This window comes from Myotis brandtii, unplaced genomic scaffold, assembly GCF_000412655.1.
Source record: "Myotis brandtii unplaced genomic scaffold, ASM41265v1 scaffold1446, whole genome shotgun sequence".
Taxonomy (NCBI): domain Eukaryota; kingdom Metazoa; phylum Chordata; class Mammalia; order Chiroptera; family Vespertilionidae; genus Myotis; species Myotis brandtii.
In genome coordinates, this window is record NW_005355188.1 from 33,081 (window position 1) to 41,350 (window position 8,270).

The window sequence follows — 8,270 nt, forward strand, 5'->3', positions numbered from 1 at the left end:
AGTAAATATAAAGATGATTGACACACACTCAGGAAAACAGCTTGCCCTGGCCAGTGTGGCTCAGTTGGTTGGAGCGTCATCTCATACACTGAAGGGTGGCAGGTTTGATTCCTGGTCAGGTTATAGATACGATCACCAGTCAGGGGCATCGATGTTTCTCTCTCTCTCTGTCTTTCTTGCTCCCTCTCTTTTTCTCATCCTTCCTCTCTCTAAAATCAATGGGAAAATATTCTCAGATAAGGATTAAAAAAGGTAGAAAACAACTTTATATATTGAGATCAGATTTTTTAACACATTCTTAAATAAATAGGCAAAATGTTATTTTTATATTGATATTGCAAAAGCAAAGGCAAGAAAAACTGTAGGAACTGTGCTTTGTATAGAGACTATTACTGACATATGCTCAAGTAATTGCTGTGGGCTGCATGAAAAATAAATGAATTTAATAAGATGCTAACATGTTGTAACACAAGGTCTGACAAAACCATTCACAAAAATTTGCTTTAAATTACCAGATTTCCAGTGTTATTTATATGAAATGAGAGAAAATGGCATTTATTTTTTTACACCACAAAACATTGCCAATACAGAGGCATAGATAATTTAAATGTGATAAGAAATAACCATTTTTGTTGCTAGAAATAATTATGGTTGATTAATATCTCATAAAAATATCATAGTTCACCCTAACCGGTTTGGCTCAGTAGATAGAGCATCAGCCTGTGGACTGAAGGGTCCTAGGTTCGATTCTGGTCAAGGGCATGTACCTTGGTTGCGGGCACATCCCCAGTAGGGGGTGTGCAGGAGGCAGCTGATCGATGTTTATCTCTCATCGATATTTCTAACTCTCTATCCCTCTCCCTTCCTCTCTGTAAAAAATCAATAAAATATAAAAAAAATCATAGTTCAATCAGTTGCCAAATTTTGCTGATCTGTTTGATAAACTGAAAAGACTCAACATATACAGTATTGCAATGTTACTATGTTTAAACAGCAGATAAAGTATAAACAGTGAAATGAAAACTTTTGACAACATTAAAAATAAATTCAATCTTTATAAAACATTTATTTACTATTAATTTATTAAATGAATTTTTATTAAGCACCTACCACATGCTATGCATTGATCTAAGAGTTGAAGATATAGTTATAAATAAAAAGGAAATGGCTCCTGCTCTCATGGAGCTTCAAGTCCATTGGGAGAAGACATACCTCTGGCAGCCCGGGAGCCCTCGAGGGATGTCCACTTGCCAGCAGGGAGCAGACCTAAGCTGCAGTCGGACATCCTTAGCACTGCTGAGGAGGCGGGAGAGGCTCCCACCACCACTGCTGTACTGGCAGCCATCAGCCTGGCTTGTGGCTGAGCAGAGCTCCCCCTGTGGGAGCGCACTGACCACCATGGGGCAGCTCCTGCATTGAGCGTCTGCCCCCTGGTGGTCAGTGTGTGTCACAGTGACCAGTGATTCCCAGTCGCTCTGCTGTTAGGGTCAATTTGCATATTACCCTTTTATTATATAGAATGGGTGGGAAAACTCATAAATGTCATTTATATTATTTTTCAATATCAGTATATACTTGAGATACTGTTTAAAGTTATTAAATATTGGGCATTTTACTAGACAAATTTATTTTCCTTTGATGTGTAACTAAGAAAATAAATTTGTGAGACTTTTGGGTTTTTCTCTACCTTAACACAACGGGGCAGTAAAGCTGTATCTTCCACCAGGGGACAGTAAAACTGAGCCTTCAGCTAGATTTTACAGCAGCCATGTACAGTCATGACTTACTTGGAAATTCTTCTACTATATCCGAAAGGGCCTCCTGAATTCTCACTATTGGTGAGGCTAATTGGAGCTGAGGAGAAAGGAGATACCACAGCTATGGCAGACAAACTGTGATTTCCTCCCCACCCCCCACCCCCCAGCAAAAAAATGAGTAACTATCATCATTTATACTCAACTAATATTGTTTTAGTATTTCCTATGTGCCAGGAACTATTCTAGGACCTTGAGATATGGCTGTAGAAAAAAACAAACAAGATTTGCCTTTTTGAAGATTTTAGTGAGAGAAGAAAGACATTAAACAGTAACATAAATCAATTATATTATATGTAAAATGTATTGTATGTATGTGAATAGTGCTACTGAAGAAAATAAACTGTGTAAAGGTGATTGGAGTCAGAGAAAGGGTGGCAGATTGTAATTTTAAATGGGAAGATGGGCTACAATTCCTCATTTAGAAAGTGACATTTAAGCAAAGACTTGAAAGAGGTGAGTCTTGAAGACGTCTTAGGGAAGGTCTTTCAGCCAGAACAAAGGTATTGTGTGTGTGTGTGTGTTTGTGCTGAGCTAGACGATGGGAACATCAAAATGAAAAAACAAAACAGAGACCTTGCTTCCCAAGGAGTCCCTGCTTCTGCCCTGCTTAAAACCCCTCAATGGCTTCCATTGTCTTCAGGATAAAATCCAAGCTCTTTCTCATGGGGTCCAAGCCCTCATCAATACAGCTCCCACCACCTTTTGTAGCTTACTCTACCTCTTCTCCTGTCTCCTGCTCCAGCCCCGCTGAGCTTCTCCCCAACAGAGTCCACACTTTTCCATCTCTGAGTCTGTATGCCCTCTCTCACACACCTCCATGTCCCACTACTTATCTCTAAGTGCCATCCAAGTCCGCTGACACATAACTCCCTCCAGAAAGCATTCCTGACCCCAAAACTGACCTTATGTGCACCCTTGGTATCCTGTGCTATCCTACTGTCATTTTCATCACACAGTACTGGCATTCTCTATTATCTCTATATTGAACTAGAAGAGCTTTGAGAATGTGAACTATATCCTATTGAGCTTAAACACTTCACACTTTAGACTGAGCCTGATAGATAATAGATACTCAGTACAAATGTGCATTTTAGACTTATATTTTAGGTGATGGAATGATTACAGGTTAACTAAAGAGCTCCCTTTGCCCTTCAGAGGAGAAGAAACTAAGAGGAGTCCTGCTGTCCAGCCAGCAGGGGGCGGGGTGAGTCAGTCATAGTCATAGTCAGAATCTTGGGGGGACAATGACCATGTATGTCACAGAGGCTCATAACCTCAGAATCTTGGCACTGGGAGGGGAGAGAAACCACTTGGCTTCTGATAGTCATGGGCTCACTAGGCTGCTGAAGGAGGGTCAGATCTGCTGGAACCAGCCCAGGGAAGACCGTTTCGTGAGAAATCGAGCCTGTAAATCATGAAATAAGAGACTGAAAAGAAGAGGCCAGACAGGTAACCCAGAGAAAACTTGTCATTTGGGTCTTCTCTTCATAGCTTGTTCATTTATTCGTTCATTGACTCCTTACTATTGAAGGGGGCGGGGTGAGTCAGTCATAGTCATAGTCAGAATCTTGGGGACAATGACCATGTATGTCACAGAGGCTCATAACCTCAGAATCTTGGCACTGGGAGGGGAGAGAAACCACTTGGCTTCTGATAGTCATGGGCTCACTAGGCTGCTGAAGGAGGGTCAGATCTGCTGGAACCAGCCCAGGGAAGACCGTTTCGTGAGAGACCGAGCCTGTAAATCATGAACTAAGAGACTGAAAAGAAGTAGCCAGACAGGTAACCCAGAGAAAACTTGTCATTTGGGTCTTCTCTTCATAGCTTGTTCATTTATTCGTTCATTGACTCCTTACTATTGAAGTCCCCATAAGGTCACAGTGTGTTCAATGCTGAGCACAGTGGCAAATAGGGTAACAAGGACATCTGTGCTTATTAAATGAACAGGCTAGAACAGGGGTGGGCAAACTTTTTGACTTGAGGGCCACAATGGATTCTTAAACTGGACCGGAGGGCCGGAACAAAAGCATGGATGGAGTGTTTGTGTGAACTAATATAAATTCAAAGTAAACATCATTACATAAAAGGGTATGGTCTTTTTTTTTTTTAGTTTTATTCATTTCAAACGGGCTGGATCCGGCCCGCGGGCTGTAGTTTGCCCACGGCTGGGCTAGAGGATAAGTCAGACAGTTAGGGGAATCATAAAACTATAATGAAAAGTACACGGGGTGCCAAGAAGTTGTATTGGGGCACTGACCCTATGCGTTAAGGGAGTTTTCCTCAAGGAAATGATGTTTAAGCTGAGATTTCAGGGTTGAGTAATATTTAGTGAGGGTGTGGGGATGGAGCTAGAGAAGGGGAGGGGGGTCCCAGGCCAGGGGAAGAGCACACATACAGATTCAGACAGAGGTGAGCAGAATTTAGCAGGGACCTGCTCTGAGCCAGTCTGATACCTGAAGGAACTCATCCAAGGCCCTCATGGAAGGACCCGCCTTGCACACATGGAAGACTGGGGACCGGACTGGCTGGTGGGCGTGTCACAATGAGGGCAGCCTTGCCACCCTCAAGGCAGCGAGACAATGGAGACAGTGCTGGCTCAGGAGGCATGGACCTGGGGGAACTTTCCTTTCCTCCCTATGCCTAGTGCACAAGGCTGATCCCTAAGCTCCTCTCCATCTTTGACATGGCAAAGCCCCCATCCAGGACCTGTTCCCAGGATCTGCCCACAAGAGTTGTGTTCAGAGGGGATGTCACCAGGTGAACACGGATGGGAGCCTGGGTGCCCTCAGGTCACCAGGATGTAGAAACAGCCCAGCCCAGACTATGAAAGATGGAGCCTGACATGCTGGACTTCCAGGTGGACAGAGAGCTGTGAACTGTCAATTCAGGGGTAGTGACCTTCAGGGGGAGAAATGTAAACTGTGGGCACAGAGGAGGAGGGAGGGGGGAGGTAGGAGAGAGAGAAAAAGAGAGAGGGAGAAAGAGAGAGAGAGAGAGAGAGAGAGAGAGAAACTTACATTAATTGGTTGCCTCCCATGTGTGCACCAACTGGAGATCGAACTGGAAACCCAGGTATGTGCCCTGACTGGGAATCAAACCCACAGCCTTTTTGGCGTATGGGACAACACTCCAACCACCGGAGTCCCCCGGCCAGGGCGTTGCAGTCTCTTGCCCTAGAAGGGGAGGCTGTGGGACTTGTCCCTACTCTCACCCCTTAGTAGTCCTGGTTCAGGGTCCGGTTTTTGAATCTAAGCAGAAACCTCTTCCTGAATGACAGAATGACTTCCTGAATAACAGGCATAGAGTCACGGGTGAATTGAGGCCAACACCCTATCTCAGAAGTCACTTTCCCCTCACAGGTGAGAACCTGCCCCTGACCCAGTTCAGGCTGCAGGCACACAGCCCAGGGCTTGGGAGTGTGGAGGCAGCTGACCCAAGGACAGGGCCTTCAAAGTGACTCTTCCTCCCATTTCTCTCTCTCCCGGTGCTCCAGTTCAGTAATTCACAGCAGAGTGGGCCCCAGAGGGGAGTCTGCCCCTCAAGCCGCAGCAAGGAGTGTGGCGATGGCCTCCCAGACACAGGTTGGGGGCTCCTTCCCACAGGGAGATACCAAGAGGAGGCTCTGCGGGTTCTGAAGGTTTAGGTGCAGAGGGGCTGGGCGGGGGCAGGGCCACAGCTTGTCAGTTGGAAAGTTACTGTTTCCAGGGGTGGAGGCATCAGCCGAGCCAGGCTCAGTGGGACCCGGCTTGCGCACGCGAGCTGGTTCAGGTGGATCCCCAGATGAACAGAGTTGAGGCTAAGCACCTACAACCCATTATCCAAGACAGCCAAGACCCTGGGCCTGCAGCAGAGGTGGTCACCTGACAGGTGCTCTTTGGGAGCCACTTAATTTGAGAATCCCTCATGTTTCGGTGACCCAAAGCCACCTTTCTATGGCAGGGAGGGGAAGGTCCAGTCTCCGTTCCACTCGGGTAACCCTTGGGGAGGCTTTGGTGTGAGGGGGACTTGGAGTTCCTGTCCCCAGGAGTCCCCCCATCCTAAGAACACAGAAACGGACAAAAAGATGAGAGCTGTGGCTTCCAGGCTTCAGTTGGAGACTGTGGAGCAGAGCTGAGCGGGAGGGCAGGTTGGCAGGGCAGGGATGGGACAGAGGGCTCTGAAGGGTCCACTGGCAGGAGGGACTGAGGCCACTCAGAAATGAGCACCTTTATGAGCTATCGAGACAAGCTCCGGCTTTAAAGCTTAATGAACAAGGACAAAGACATCTCCACTTGGTCCAGACACACAGCCATTGTCAGAAACCTCAGGTTGTTCATTGAGCTTGTGCTTCTGCATGGACACACACACACACACACACACAAACACACACACACACATCAGCGTGTGCCCACATGCACACACAGGTCTAGGAGCGTGTGTGTGTACTGGAAAGCCCATGGCAGCCACTGGCTCAGTTTAAAAAACTGAGTGCTGGAAGCTGGCAGGTGGTTCTACCTCAGCGGCTGTCACTGCAGCTCCCACACCCATCCTCCTTCACTCGATGACAGGGCTCTGACAGGCCAGGCCCCGCCCTAGCTGGGGTGCATGCTCATTTCCCCTCTCCCCACACCTCTCCCAAGGCTAGAGGGGTGGTCTGGCCACACCCTCTGTCCTGCTCTGGGACCTGGACAGTGGCTTTCATCCATGTGCCCCAGGAGGGACAGGCCAGAGACCATGGAGGGGCTGCCCCAGGGGCCACATATCAGGGCAGGGCCTAGGGACCTTGCCGGGAGAACTTGGATATCCTGGGTGGAAGGAAGGTGGGTTGATAAGAAGCAAAGGAAGAGTTGTTTTGGTTTTTCTTGCTCCTGGAAGAATCAGGAAATTATAAAAGGCCTGGATGGTTGAGTCTGAGGACAACTACAGAGCCCAATTCATGCCTCCTCGCCTCCCTGACACTGACAATATAGAGAGGAAGAGATACAGCCCAGAGGGGTGAGGAGAGCTGCCCCTGCCCCATGCCTTGGGGCTTGTAGAGCCAGGCCTGGACCTTGGCCTGAGATGCCAGGGGCAATGTCCTGTCCATATCCTGTTGGTGTCATCCTGCCCCCCTTCCCCGCTGGTGACTGCCCACGTGCTGAGGGGCACGGAGTGAGATGGTGCATTCAGGAAGGGTATGACTAAGGGCCCCATTGCACCTGGGTCCCTGAGGACCACAGTTGAGACCAGACCAAACACATGCTCTGAGCTGGGATACAGCCTGGCTTGCCTCCACTTATGAGCAATTGAGGCTGAACTTCGATCATCCTCATGTGTAGAATAGGGTAAGAGCGCCCACCTCTTAGGCAGGCTGTGGTCACTCATGAGATAATGTTTGTGAAGTGCCTGACACTGGGGCCACACTCAGGCCACTAAAGGTCACACTGCTCCTCTTTAGCTAAGTGAGGACCCAACACACTGACATAGGGGAAGGCAAGAATTGTGAACTGGCCGTGGCCTTGAGGGTGTCCAGCCCTGCTATGCCAGCCCTGGTCTGAGTCATATCTCTGAGGATGGATAAATTTGGGGGGGAAATGAATCCAGGCAGCCAACGTTCCTTCTGAGAATGTTCTTCTCTTTCTTCTAGGACATCCAAAACTCCAGAAGATGTGTGAACCAAAATGCAACCCGTGCCCACCAAAACCCCCTTGCTGCCAACCAAAATCGCCACCCTGCCCACCAAAACCTCCCTCCTGCCCGCCAAAACCCCCCTGCTGCTGCTCACCAAAACCCGCCTGTCCGCCCAAACCCCCCTGCTGCCCGCCAAAACCCTGCTGCCCGCCAAAACCCGTCTGCCCGTCAAAACCCCCCTGCTGCATTGAGCCCAAATGCTGCTGTTTGGAGCCCAAGCCGGAGTGCACGTGCCTTAACAAGGATTCTGAGCCCAAGCCGTCCCAAACTCAGAGCAACCAACAGGCGCCCCAAAGCCCAAAACTTGGGGCCACGTCAGATGTCTCGGCGCAGAAGAAGCCAAACAAGTAGATTGTCCCAAATGGCTATGCCCATCACTTGGTAAGGTCAGGCTTGACCTACATTTAGAAAAGCTGTTTCTCATTGACCACCATGGACTCCCTATCAGAAGCCCCTATTTCCCTTCATAGCCCCCCCACCCTGGGGAGGCCTCCAACTGGAAATAGAAGAGGCCGGAGTCATCTTTCCTAGTGATATCCTATTGGTGTCATCTCCTGACATTAGATAGCACCAAAATAAAAGCGCAATCAAAACAAAAAACAAATGGTGTCTCCCTTTGCTCCTTCACCAGTGAAACCATCTCACCTGTCTGGCCTAAGTCCAAGAAAATGTTCTGGGCGTGTTCTGAAGGCCTGAGGAGCCAGCAGCCAGGAGCACGGGGCCTCTGCTGAGCCAGTTAGGGTGACTGACTCATCCTGGTTGTCAAATGCAGGAACCCCTCCGGTCCTAGGTGAAGGGGGCAGT